The sequence below is a fragment of the Oxyura jamaicensis genome, chromosome 4 (assembly GCF_011077185.1).
Source record: "Oxyura jamaicensis isolate SHBP4307 breed ruddy duck chromosome 4, BPBGC_Ojam_1.0, whole genome shotgun sequence".
Classification (NCBI taxonomy): Eukaryota; Metazoa; Chordata; class Aves; order Anseriformes; family Anatidae; genus Oxyura; species Oxyura jamaicensis.
The window spans coordinates 22,335,020-22,348,456 of NC_048896.1; the positions used below are offsets into that span (position 1 = coordinate 22,335,020).

General features: G+C 43.1%; 1 protein-coding gene across 5 annotated transcripts in view; it reads right to left on the bottom strand.

The window, feature by feature from the left end:
- The window catches only part of SLC4A4 (solute carrier family 4 member 4), a 225,408-nt gene that overhangs the window by 158,036 nt on the left and 53,935 nt on the right, over window positions 1-13,437 (bottom strand). The gene's annotated exons all lie outside the window — the stretch shown is intronic.

Genomic DNA, 13,437 nt, shown 5'->3' on the forward strand with positions numbered 1-13,437 from the left:
TGCAGAAACGATCTGAGGTCTTTTAAAAGACTGCTTGACCAGTGTTGCCCTTCCTGATAGCAACTTGAAAAGAGCTAATAGCATTGCTCAGGGACTTTGCAAAGAATGAAATAACAAGCTGTATGCAAAGACAGGGACAGAAGCTTATGAAAATAGCTCATGCCCTATGCATATTACACTGTCTCATCCCCATCTACACACATACTTTATAGCCCAGGAAGACTATTTAGGCATACAGACCTCTAACAGTAGCTCCTTTGGAAAGCAAGCACAGGAGAAATGAGAAATTAAGTGCAAACTGTTGTTGAGTCACTGAAGTATAGAAAAACATCTGAAAAAGGGCTTTTTAAAAACTGCATTCTTAATTCTCAGAGACTAATAAAAATAGGAAAAAAAAAAAAAACTTCCCCAATTTGACGACTTAAAGAAACAAACTCACCCCCAGACTGGCAGTAAATGTGATACATTTTGGCTCCAAAGTAATTTCTTAGGAGAGAATTGCAATAGAAAGCAGATGCTTACAAAGAAGTTCCCTGCTCACCCACAGCCATAATGGGGCTGCAAGTGCTGGTGATGGCCCTGAAAGCTATCACATCATCGTTCTGGTGCCTCATGTGCTATGGCAAGCTGTAGCTTCTGTATTGGCTGCAACTATGCAGAAGACCACGCTAAATTAATAAAACAGATATACAAATACATAGAGTATTAGTGATATAAAGATATCAACTAACAGATACGAAGTGTTAGTGAAAACCTCTCAAAGTTACTTTTTAACCAGTACTGTCTAGGATAGAGTATCAAAAGGGTCGCTGCAGAAACTCCACCAGTGCCTGCAGTCTAAAAGCCAACAAGTTCACTGCTATGTGTACATCGCCTGATGCTCCAGGCTGTTAACAGCTGTACAACCGCCCGACACAGTACCAGCCCCCAATAACTTGTCATCTCAGGGAACAGGGAAAAAAAAAATAAAAATAATCAGGTTTGAGCAAGGTCCAAAAATCAGGCAGCACAACAGTGGCAGAAGGAAAGGGGCCCATATCTGCTGCCTCGAGCCCAGTGTGCCAGCATCACAATCTTTCAGAAATGGGCTCAAACCTCTGAGGGCCCTGGGCAGGGGCAGAGGCACAATGCCAACACTGGGATACCTACAAAGAGACCTTGCAGGTCAGCACCTGAAGACAGCATTTAGCTCTGGCACAGCAAGCAAAACCAGGAAAGCTATTCCAGCAACTGGAAATATCAGCTGTAACATAGCAGATGGCATGAATGCTGCACAGAGAGAGAGAAGGGGGAATTTTATCTGAGCACAAGCAGCAGCTGTAGGGTAGGGGTGGTCTCTGGGACAAACAAGGCAGTGATAGCTGCTCCCAAGGAATTCTTACCAAATCTCATCCAAAAGCCAGATGCAAAAGGATGGGGCAATTCCAGCTATTTGTATTTAGACAAGGTCCTCTTTTGAATAACTAATTCTGTGGTCAGCTTGATAATACAAATACATCATAGTAAGCCTGTAGTCTTAATGCTTTAATATGCTGCCAACAGAACCGGACAATCTCTTTAATCTTTTGATCACGTGTGCACAGTGCAGATTTTGGTGATATGAAACTAAGTTGTATATATGCGGGTAAATATCTGCATTACTTAGCTGCTTTTCCCTGTTCTGCATGGGAGACACTTACTTAATGCAGCTTTTTGTCCTTCCCCCTGCCTCCCCGTTTTTTTTTTTTTTTTTTTTTTTTTTTTTTTAAATTTTGATTTTTTTTTTTTCTCTCCCAGCATGTTCAGGGTGGCCAAGCAAGAAGTTTTCCTTTTCAGCGTACTTGAAGTAAGTGCTTGGCATCTGTTTACATTGTTGTGAACGCTGAGATAAACTTCTAGGCTCCCTTCCCAAAGAGCCTGGAAGGAAACAATTGACACATATTCTCAATGCACGGGGTTTCTGAGACATTTCCTACTCACTGGGCTAACAGAGCTTTCCCATGAGAACGATTTACTACAAGCGGTAATGCCTGATAAATCTAACATGACACACATGCACCTCACTACTGTCCTGAAGCTTGGAGGAGGATGGGAGGAGCAGAGCCGAGTGGCAAACTTCTGATAATCCAGGTCCCACTGGGCCACAGGTTTCTCTCATGCACCCAATGGAGGCCATTTGCAAGTTTCCTCCTATAGTCCCTGCTGCATTCACAACCTCTTCCTCCCTCCCTCCCCACTCTCCCCCAGGAAAATGACTAGTCTCTGTGTGCACCTCATTAATTTCAGAACTGTTTTGGTTGACCAGAGGCATGAATTTCACAATGCTATAAAATCCCATGGGTAAGATGCCCAGCCAGACCTGTAGGTGAAAGCACAGCAATGGATCACAGCTTCCTCACACTTACTCCTGCTGTAGCTAAAACTTTCGAAGTTAAATTTTCTTAGCATGAAGATAAACTTTACTGTGTACCAAATTTCGAGCAAAATTGGCTCATCTCATTAATAGAGCAAGAAGCACTCCTCATCACAGAGGTATTTTTGCCCTGGAAAATTTTTGGTTGAAACCACAACTTCTGCTTCATTAAGAGCTACTGAAGAAAGCAGCTCATGATTCAGAGTCCAGATATAGAGGAAGGGCACACGAGTCTCCCTGAATCAGTTTTGTTGGTGAAAACCCACTCACACACTGCCAAATTTAAGTTTTGTAAAATGCAGAATTCCATCTCTGCCTGCAAGTGTATCTGTTCCTCTCTGTCCTCGCCAAGCATGGTCTTGTTGAAGTACTGGGAGTGAAACTGCCTGGATCTCAAGTCATGCACAGCACACAAGCTCACGCGCTGATCCCAGCAGCACTCTGACAGCACACATGGAAGAAAGCAGCTCCAAAACACCCTGCTCCAATGGGTCAGGTCCCTCAAGCATGCTGCTACAACACGACACCATGCTCTCCAGTCTTTTTCTGAGTTCTTCCATTTAAGGGAAACTGGGGATTAAAGAAATGGAAAAATAGGAAAGGGGAAAAAAAAAGTGTACTGAAAAATAAAAACTGAGAAATCTGCAAGCTTGAAGTTTTCTGACCTCATAAAGTTTCTGCTTGCATGCCTTTACATCGCCTAACTTGTGCGTTAGCGTGGCCTCAGGACCCACTACCTGCACAACCCCAGTCTCCATCCAGGTATTTGCTCCTCATTGCCCACTGAGGCTCACATAAAGCCTCACAGGGGTTTCTCAGTGCAACAAGGCAGGCCCTATACACATGTAAGAAACAGACCAGGTTCCCATGGGTCTATACCAGTAACGCTGCCTGGCGGCTTTTGCAGTCGCTGTGCCCACATGGGAAGTGTGCCGGCAGCAGGGAATTACTCTTGGTGCAATCACATCAGTCCCAAACTTGACATCCCAAAGCCTCTGGAGCACAAGCTGTCTATACTGTTTAAAGTACGTGGATCTATTCATGCTAAAATACTGCTGGTCAAAACATACCTAGGGAGAGAGAAATCAGGTGTTCGGTTGTCTCCTAGACTAATTCTGAAACCATATTTGCTTCAAAAAGCATTATTGCTTCTTACCATCTCCTTGATTTAAAAAAAAAAAAAAAAAAAAAGAATCTTCCCCCAAAAGGATCATAAAGACTAAATCTGTCATCTCATGCACCTGTGAATAGCTGTGCAGTTTAGGTTTCTCAAAAATCTGAATTTAGGAGGTTCTGAGGAGCTTCATCCTGCAAGAAAACCTTTTCACAAAACCTTTTGGATGGTATATTGAAACACGTATGTGTAACATTGTATTAGTGACCATGACAATAATCCAAATGGAGGGCACTACAAGAAAACCTGTGTTTTCTGGCAGAAATGCAAACTGAAATAATTGCCTTAGCATGAGAAAAAAAAAAATAACCAGCAGATATGATTAGATTATTTAAGTATGGCAATAACTTTTTTGCCTGAGGTCTCTGTTAATCTGGGCACTGAGCTTAGTCTACCACTCCCTGACATCTTAGAGCAGGACCAAGGACAGACTTTAACTTAACATTGTGTAAGACTGAAATTCTTTTTCCATTCCAGATATCTACAGCCAAACAAACAAGCAGAAAGAGATCACACTTTATTTACAAAACCTTCTTCAATTTAAAACACCAACCCTCTTCTTTTAAGAAAAAGGTGACAGTGGAACAGCTTTTCCTTAGCAAAATAAAACGTGGTCATTTCAAGAAAGCAGCTGAAAGTTACAGGATCGAAGGATAAAGTCTGTCTGCTTGGTGCATATCTAAGAAGGAATCCTTTCCACATGACCAGGGTTCTTGAGACTTAAAGCATGGCCATAAAGAATCTCAGACTGGCACCTTAGAAGGAAACAAGATCAAAAACTAACATTAAAAATTTATAAAGCAACGAAAATGAGCTGAGTATTAGTTTTCACCTGGTCCTCATCTTTACTTCCAAGACTCTTTTCCAGAGAGCCGGGAGAGTTATGTTAAACCTCATCAGGCTTGGACAAGTTCACTTGGTTACGACTAAGACATATCTACAACCAACCTCTTCTCCATAAGCCAACTGCTCTGGCCACTTGCAACTCCTGCTCTGTGTGTATCCAGGCTCTCAGAGAAGACTGGGGCAGATCTTTCAGGCTGCCTGAATGAAGGGCTTTGCTCAGCATGCTCCAGTCATTTAACTATGGGGCATAGCTGACCTAATAACACAGGAAAGCAAAGGTGTGCCATTTTCATAGCCTAACAATCAGTTTCAAACCTGGATGGAGCTGACACACAGCTTAACCCCAGGGTAAGGAAGCTTTAGATATGTGCGTGGCTTCCTGACACATACCTAGAGCACATGGCTTTTATTCCTACTGCTAACAAGTCACTAACGTTATGAGAAATTGCTCCACAGAGATGCCCAACACTCAGCAATCTGCACCTACAACAGCTCTGAAATTACATGAGACTGGCAGGGGATGCAGCCTGCCACGAGTTTCATCAGCAGAAGACCGCATGGCACACCTTTGTGTCTCGATGGGCAAGAAGGAAATGTTGGTGTACTGCCAAGCACACAGCTAAACATGGCTCCAGTCAACACACTGCCAGGACCAGAGTGAGTCTACTGCAGTTTTTAGTGGCTTCTTTTCAAAACTGGAGGTGGCAATGGAAGGGTTCTTCTCATTTTGTGCAAGAATCTAAGGAAATCAATGACACAAAGAGTTGACGGTCCAGAAGGACAAATAAATCACAGGGATGATCCATTTTAAAGGGGAGATACTAAAAGTAGCACTAAGCAAGTTCCAAAGTAAGCCCTGCTTAGTTTCAAATCAGCTCAAGAAATAAGAACAAAAGGCCATGCTGCTGTATACTGAGTGCACTTAACTCTACCTGACTTAAAGGAGTTACAGGTAGTAAACACCTCTCCGGACCGGCACCAGCAGCGGAGCAGCTGCAGGCCCTCAACCCCAACCAACTCCACCTCCCAGGATGCGGCTATCACAGTGTGTACCCAAGCACAAATAGGATGGGACACAGCATGTGTGACACCCTGCTTCAGAGAACAGTTAGCGGCGGTTGAACAGAAATAACCTTCCCATCATACGGCACCTTGAAATTTCCCAGGAGGGATCTGGAAGAGCATTAATTTCCCCACAGATGAAAACATGGGCCTCCAAGAAACAACAGACAAGCCAGGATGTTTTCAATGATGCATTAAGATGAAGTACTCTGGGTAGGAGAAGAGCCATGGAAATTCACAAGGCCTGTTAGTGAACACAGCTGGTTCATGCATTAGAAACAAGGAACACGATTATTTCCTCTAGCAGAGTGTAAGCACCAAGTACTATTCCCATTAGTGAATCTGAACACAGAGGCAAGAACTAAAAAAAAACTAAAAGCAATCCTCTAGATGGGCTGACCAGACATACTTCTGGGTTCACCACTTGGTCCTCACAGGACCTCACAGTGTTTCAGTATTCACCCTAATATTCAAGTCACTGCTTTTCCAGGTGAGTAGGAACTTACCCTAAAGCTCACAAGGCTTCACTGAGCAGTTTGCTGAAATTTAGGTGAAATCTAAACAAGGTAACATTCCAGCTGGAGATAAATCAGACCCAAATCACTGTAATTCTCCACAGAAAGTAGCACCAGAACCCTCCGAACTGAGGGCAGACCTTACACCCTGAAGAGATTCTGCTCTTTGGGTCCCAGTAACAATTTTATGAGTGCAGAAGCACGCATGTCTCATAACAGTGATGCTTGGGCACAAAAATTACCACTGCAAGAGGTTCCCAAGAAGGGAAACAAAGGTCTTTTAAGGGACGAAGCACACAGTTTCAGAGGACCAGCAACAGCAGGTGGATGCCTAGAATTGGACAACGGATGCTGGGCTGAGTGGCAGAGGCAGAAAAATTCATGTCTGTATGGAAATGACTGCAAAAATCTGTAACCAGGTGGCTGAACAAACTGAGATCGGGAAGTCCCTCAGGCTTAAGGGCCTTTAAAACAATAGTAACATGCAATAAACTAATTCACAATTATATGGCAGTTGGCCAAAGAGAGGGTTCTGTGTGACCCAATCAGATGACGGGCTTTTAAGGAATGGGGCCAAATCCTTCTAAGTAGGCTACATATGGCCGAGTGTGGGGTTCACAACCTCAAAAAGGACATCAGGAGAACAGCCTGCAGTGAGCAACATGCAGTAAAAGGCAAAACAGAGTCTCCAAGAGAGACAAAACCCAAGCTACAGTTCAACAGAGAGATTAAATAGGAAGGGACAAGATTAGAAACAAGGCTCTCCTCAGTTCTGCCAGCTCTGGCAAAAGGACCCCTAGTAGGATAGAAGAGCACAAGAGAGCACCCAGCATTGGCAGTGAAGATGCAATGATTTACTTAATTAAGCAGAAAACTTGACCAAAGATCATTTTATGGATTTGTATTACTGCACTTTACACCTCAGTATTCAGTCCTTTACTATAGTAACTGCAAGAGGCAGGGAACTGAGCTAGGCAGTGAAAGCTATCATGCAAACATGAGAATCTTTTGATAACATCAGGCTCCTAGACCTTCAATATCTTCAAAAGGTCAGTTTAATCTTTACGTAAAGTGACCTCTGCAGTCTTTAAAAGGTTCCCACGTAACAACATTATAGTTAGCCAGACAGAAAGTGCTCCTAGCCATCTGTCTGACGCTTGCACTTCTCAATTTCAAACATATGCTCACTTGCTACCTACCAATGACCCAGACAAACTGCCAGATTCCTAACAAGATTCAGAGGCTGCTCCAGTGAAGCGTGTTTAAAAGGTGTGTTAGCCCTGAAAAACAGCACAGCTCTGAAACACAGAGCTCACTTACATTCAAGCCAAGAAGGTCTAAAATAGGAAGAGAAAAAATAAAATGATGTCTTCATACGGCTTCTTGAAGGTCCTACAAACCCTGTTTGTTCAGGAGGATGAAATTAATTAGTCTTTAGGATAGGAAAGGATCACAACCTGTGCCACGAAGCCCTGAAGACACATGCCAATGACAGCTAAAAAGTACTGCAATAAATTAATTGGTCGACATTGTTTAGACAGAACAATAAACACGTTTGGGGCATTCTCACTGAGCTTTATATAAGCCATTGCTAGACTCTTACCCACAACCCCATAAGCTGCTTTTCTTTCTCTCTTCTTTGGAGCTGTGTGAGGTTACAGAAGCCACCGAACCTGTCTTGCTGTTATCTGATCTAATCTGGCCAGTACTGCTTGGATTCTACTGAGAGAAAAATAAACTTTTTTTTAAAAAAAAAAAAAAAACAGCTTTGGGGAACAGGGCCCAGGAAGGGAGCCATGCTGGGCAGAGCTCTTTGTTTTAAGTTTTAGGCTAAGCTGTTCTGAAGCATGGCACCTTTGTATTTTCTGGCATCCACCTTCAGCACTGACCACATCTCCTTTAAAAAAATCATGTCCTCTTTTGAAATGGCCTGAATTACCACCCAAAGTGGATACAGCCCAGAACAGCCCATCTTGGCTGAAAATCTTGACTTTATTTCCCATATTTCCATCTCATTAATTACCAAGGCTGACCAAATGACTACCAAGCTGTACTTGGCACTGCTCAATGCATACATGCTGGTAGGTTTTAGACCACTCTCCAATAGAAGTAAGAGCCTTGATTTTCATAGCTGCTGAGGCTGTGTACCTTGGTCTTCAGTGGGAGGCCACTGACTTTGTTCCAGGCTACTGACAACAAATTCTAACATTCTTCCTCTGAATTTTACAGGCACAGTTCACTGCATTATTTGGAGACCAACAGTCGTACAAATACTGAAGAACTGCTTCATCCAAGTCTATCAGAGAGAGACTTCCCTTCCCTTACATACAAGGGTAAATTTTGTGGTTATGCAGAGAAGCTAAATATTGGCCTTTTCAGCAGGGACACAACTAGCATCCAGTTTGGTCAGCTTCAACCTCACCCCCTACAAACTCAAGGCAGGGATAGGCAGAGAGGAAAAGATATCCATTTCTTTGAGAGAAAATCCAACACTAGACCTGTCATCATCATTCATACCAACTGTGAAGACTGAGCACAGATCAGCAACAAAAACAAGATACCCAACTGCGACATGCCAGGCAGAGGTCTGCCTAAGCCACCATCCCATTTCCTCCGGCAAGTGTCAGGCAGCTCAGGGGAAGTCCTCCTAACTGCCCAACTCTGCAGTAGTGAATCATGAGTTAAGAAAACAGCCCTACTGCAAACAAACCTTGATTCCAAGGCTGCAGTTATAACTAACCAGTGAGAGGGCACAGCACATTTTATGAGGCAGACTGCAGCCAGAGCTGTGTGTAGGCAGAGGCCAAACAGCTGCCAGCAGGGCACCAGGACGCAATGCAAACCACAGGGCACTCACTGGTGGGAGCTGCATTTACACAAAGGCCTCCTGACATCTCTCCAGTGCAACAATGCTTCCTTCAAAGAAGCACCAAAGTTTTCCACATCTCTTTTCAGCCCCTTTTTTAATACTAGGAAAGTTCTCACAGCACTGTGCAACTGGAGAAGGGATGAGACCCAACTGAAAGGGTAGTCACTTGTCAGAGTGGTTTGGAAACCCCTTCTACACTGCCACGTACCTTAGGCTCACAACAAGCACAGTGCAAAACGTACCCTCACTTAGAAGCAATCTTTCCTTTGCAATGGGCAAAACACATCATCTATAGATTCAACTGTTCTTAAACCATTTTCTCCATTTCTTCTATAAGCACAGCCAACTTATCACTACCTTATGTGAAGTCAGTTTATCATCATCTCAATTTTGACTGCAGTTTTTCCTCACCAAGCGTGCAGTAGGTGGGCGTCAGCACCTTCTCACACAACCCCAGCACCTTTAAAGCTAACGCTGATTCCTGCCAACAGATCTGAAAAGCATCTGCAATGACCAGAACAAGACCTCAGACAACAATGGGTAAAACAGACACGGCCTGGAAAGTGCCAGTAGTAAACATGCTCATGGGTTTGCTAGCATCGAGCTTCCAAATGATGGAGCAGTGATACTACCTTAATGAGAGTGAAGTTCTGAACAAACCACTTCACCGGTGACTTACATTTCACAGACCTTGCAGCACTTACACGATCAACTTAACTAATCCACACACACAAAAATGGCTCCCAACTTTTCCGTAGGGATATACCATACTGTCAAAAAGTCTGCAGTGAAGTCATAGCACTAGGACCTTGCTATTTATCATGAACCAGATAACAGCACATTTCAGCATCCTTACAGGTGTCCTGACAGAGTCTAAACTGGAATCTTTCATCCAGACACTGCACAGTTGAGAAGATCCAAACCACCCACCCCATTTTCACTAACTGTGTGGGGCAGCATTCAGGTCCCAGTCTGTGCTTGCTGGTCCCAAGCCATGTCATCTGCTGTACGGAAAGAGAAAAAGAAGGCAGTCCCTAAGCCCTCATCATTAAGCTTTTACACAAGCATAGCCTGAGTCAGTTTTACCAAAACAAAATACAGCCCACTCTACCTCTACAGTTAAATTAAAGGCACCAAAGCAAACTAATGAAGTACAGTGTGTACTTGGATTTTACATGATTATTTTTGTAATTGTACTAGTTTCAGAAACAATTAAAAACTAATTGATATGAAACAGATTATTTCTGAAAACAGAGAAGGTCTGCCTACAGTTAGTGATCAAAAACCAAGGGTTGGGATAGAAGAAGAAAAAAAAAAAAAAAAAAAAAAGTAAATAGGCAAACGTAACTTACATCTCCTACCTTCTGCCTGCTGTTAATAAAGGTAAAGATTTTCAAAGGCATCTTTGCCCTTTTAACCTTTCTCCTCATTGATCCAACCATGAAGAAAGAATCATAGGCTTAAATCATAACACAGCTTTCTACCAGCAAAGTGTAATGACACTACAGGGTCAAGAATAGAAAGAACGGAGGAGGAAAGTGTGGGGAGCAGTCAGCTAAAATGGCAAAGGATGTCACTGCAAGTTGCTACAAAGACCCTGGTTTAAATCCCATAATGTTAACAGGATCCACAGCAAAGTTTTCACTGTAGCAGAACCTCTTCCTGAAGTTAGTTCTTTCTAGGATGTACTCTCCACCCTTTTACTTTGCAAATCGATCAAAATGCAGGACAAAACACCTGACAGAAGTGCTGATCCCCTTCTCCTAAGGGACATAGCCAGAGCTACCCTGACCTTCCAGTAACAGAGCTGTCAGACTTGAAACCATGCATTCTCCACCCCAACGCGGAGTCAGGGCAGCAGCAAGCCCAAGGGAAGTTACACTTAAAGAGCCAAGAATACCTTATCTCAAAGGATAAGGTGGAGCTTTACTTTTCCCCTGTTGCAAAATTGGTTATTAAGTAATCTGTTTATGTCACACATACCAGCACTCCTAACAGTGGCATTACAGCACTATGTCATTACCTTCAAGGAAAGGAACGTGCAGTGCTCTAAATGAATGGGAATGGCTTTCTTACACAGGAGGTTCAGCTTAGGGCAGTGCCTGTTCTTGATTTCCTCCACGAAAGCCTACGCTTTCTCACTTACTTTCCTTCTACACTCTGAACTGGACCTAAGGAGCTCCCTTCTCTTGCCGAGTCACATTTTGGGGCACTTCTGCTCCATATCAGTGAGGGGACAGCAAAGCAGCTCTTCGTAACTAAAATGCAGTGAATTTCTTAACTAAGCCGTCTCACTGAAAAACGGGGGTACCTGCAAATGAATCATTTTCGAATGTTAACAGCTGATATCTCTAATAAAATAGCAATGACTTGCAGTGTAGGATTAGACTGAGGTGCCACCTTAGAGAAGCATTAAATCATCCCTGGAGCTAGGCCAAAGGGACATACTTTTGCAATGTATATAGGGTTTCTATTAACGTTGTATTTACTCAGCAAGGGCATGACCGACAATCACTCCAAGCTGAAAATGTCTCAACATCCTACTGACCAGAAATGCCCCGTTCCCCCCCTCCTTAACCAAGTCCTTCCCTCTCCCCCACACAACTACATAACCAAATCAATGAGCAACATGCTAATCCAGAGCTATTATCTCCATCTCACAAACATAACGCAGGGCCACCAGCTTGTAAAAAATAATAATAAAAAATAAAAGACTGACTTCAAGAGTTGCATTTTGGAGAGTTAATATGCAAGAGATGGATGCTCAGAATGATAACTTTCAAATACTGCCTTCATTTGTTTTAAATCAAACAGATTGAAAAGCAACAAAACCAGCCTACTTTCTAAGCGTATCATAATGCCTCACCTCCCTGCTCAGTTTTTTTCCTACAGGTTTGGTGAAATTAATAGCTTTAAGCAACCTTCCTAAGGAAATAAATTATTGGCAGAGGAACGAATAGGAAAGAGGCAAACAACTTTGCCATAGGTATGTTCTTCCTCCATGCAATCAAGTGAAAAACAAAAACTATCAGTAAAAAACTAAAATACATCTGGAGGTGACAATCCTGCTGGCAGTTACTTTCTTCTACAGAGGATGCTACCAGTGTAAGCTATTCAGAAAAGTGAGTTATAACAATACCACAGAACTGGCTGATGTAATGGAGAGGGTTTTGAAGCTAACACCTCCTGGTCTCTAGACAAACGCTCTCCTCCTTGAAACTGTGCCACTCCACCTCCAATGCAGAAATCTAGCAAAGAGACTTAAAACCATCTGCACCAAGTGTCAGCCAAGGGCTTCAACCTAGCATTTTAACCCTTCCAATGGATATGTGCAGACTATAACTGTATATGGGGGGCATGTATGCATATTAGGTGCACGCAGACATTACTTACATACAGTACATACAGTTGTGTGCATCAAGAGTTAGGTATAATTAGGGACACACACCTTCTGTAATGAGGCAGATAAGTTCCCTTCAAAGTGCCGAAGCTTTTACCAATTCTTCGCACTTTGGTAATGCCTCCAATTTGCAAGGCAAGCTCTGAATGTAAGGCTGTCCCTGTGCAGAAGAGCGGAGTGGCTGAGCAGCTACTCGCCAGTTGAATCTTTCATGCACCTCTCTGCAGCATGACACTGACAGATGCTACAGCATCAGCACTGGCTCTGCCACAGCCGGCGACTCCTTTTGTGATTTAGCTAGGTCATTCACAGGAGCCTGGCGAGAATCAAGGCACTGCTCTCTGCACGAACAAGGGAATTAGCTAGTTACACAGCTCCAAGTCTCTGGAGATTCAGACAAGCAGCTACAGTTCTCAGAGGCCTGTTGTGTGCAAACAGAAACACTGAATATTTTTTCACCTACTCTTCCCCTTACCCCAGTGAGATGAACAGCAAGTGGTCTACTAGCCCAAGTAAATCAAACGAGGATATCTGCATTGCAACATGGAGATAAATACTTAAAACATTAACCCAACCTTTTTCACTGCACCTTCAGACAGTTAAAACAGTCACTCCCACACTGCTTTTCACAAACAACAATCTGTATTATATTCTTGGAACATCGCGTATGGGTGATACATACCACAAGAGCATGTGGCAACATTTAAGGCAGTAAATTACAAGAAATATTCTCCCTCCCTCCCCTCTCAAATGTTTCCGCTGTGCCAAAGCATCAATTACTCCATGAGCAGAAGGCGATACAAAAACCCTGTCATTCCATCCCTGCAGACAGTAAATGGCCTCATTAAACCCAACACGATGATTTATAGCTACTGAGCACAGATCGCTTCATACAAGAGGGGAAGAAAACAGAAGCGTTTACATGGAAATGTCTGCTCTGACTTCCGGGAAGTGTTCTTATCAATCGTTTTTGCAGATTATTTTCTTCCATTCTATTTGATCCTCTGGTGTCCACCACTGGTGACAGTGACATGGCTGTAACTCTACACTTTTCAAAATATTTTAAACTGAAAGCCACAGGTGTTTGTTTACAAATAAACTAGAATAAAACTATTCACCCAAGTCAAAAGGGAAAGGACAATACTGTGAGGAGAAATGCTGGCCCCGTTTCCCTTCTAG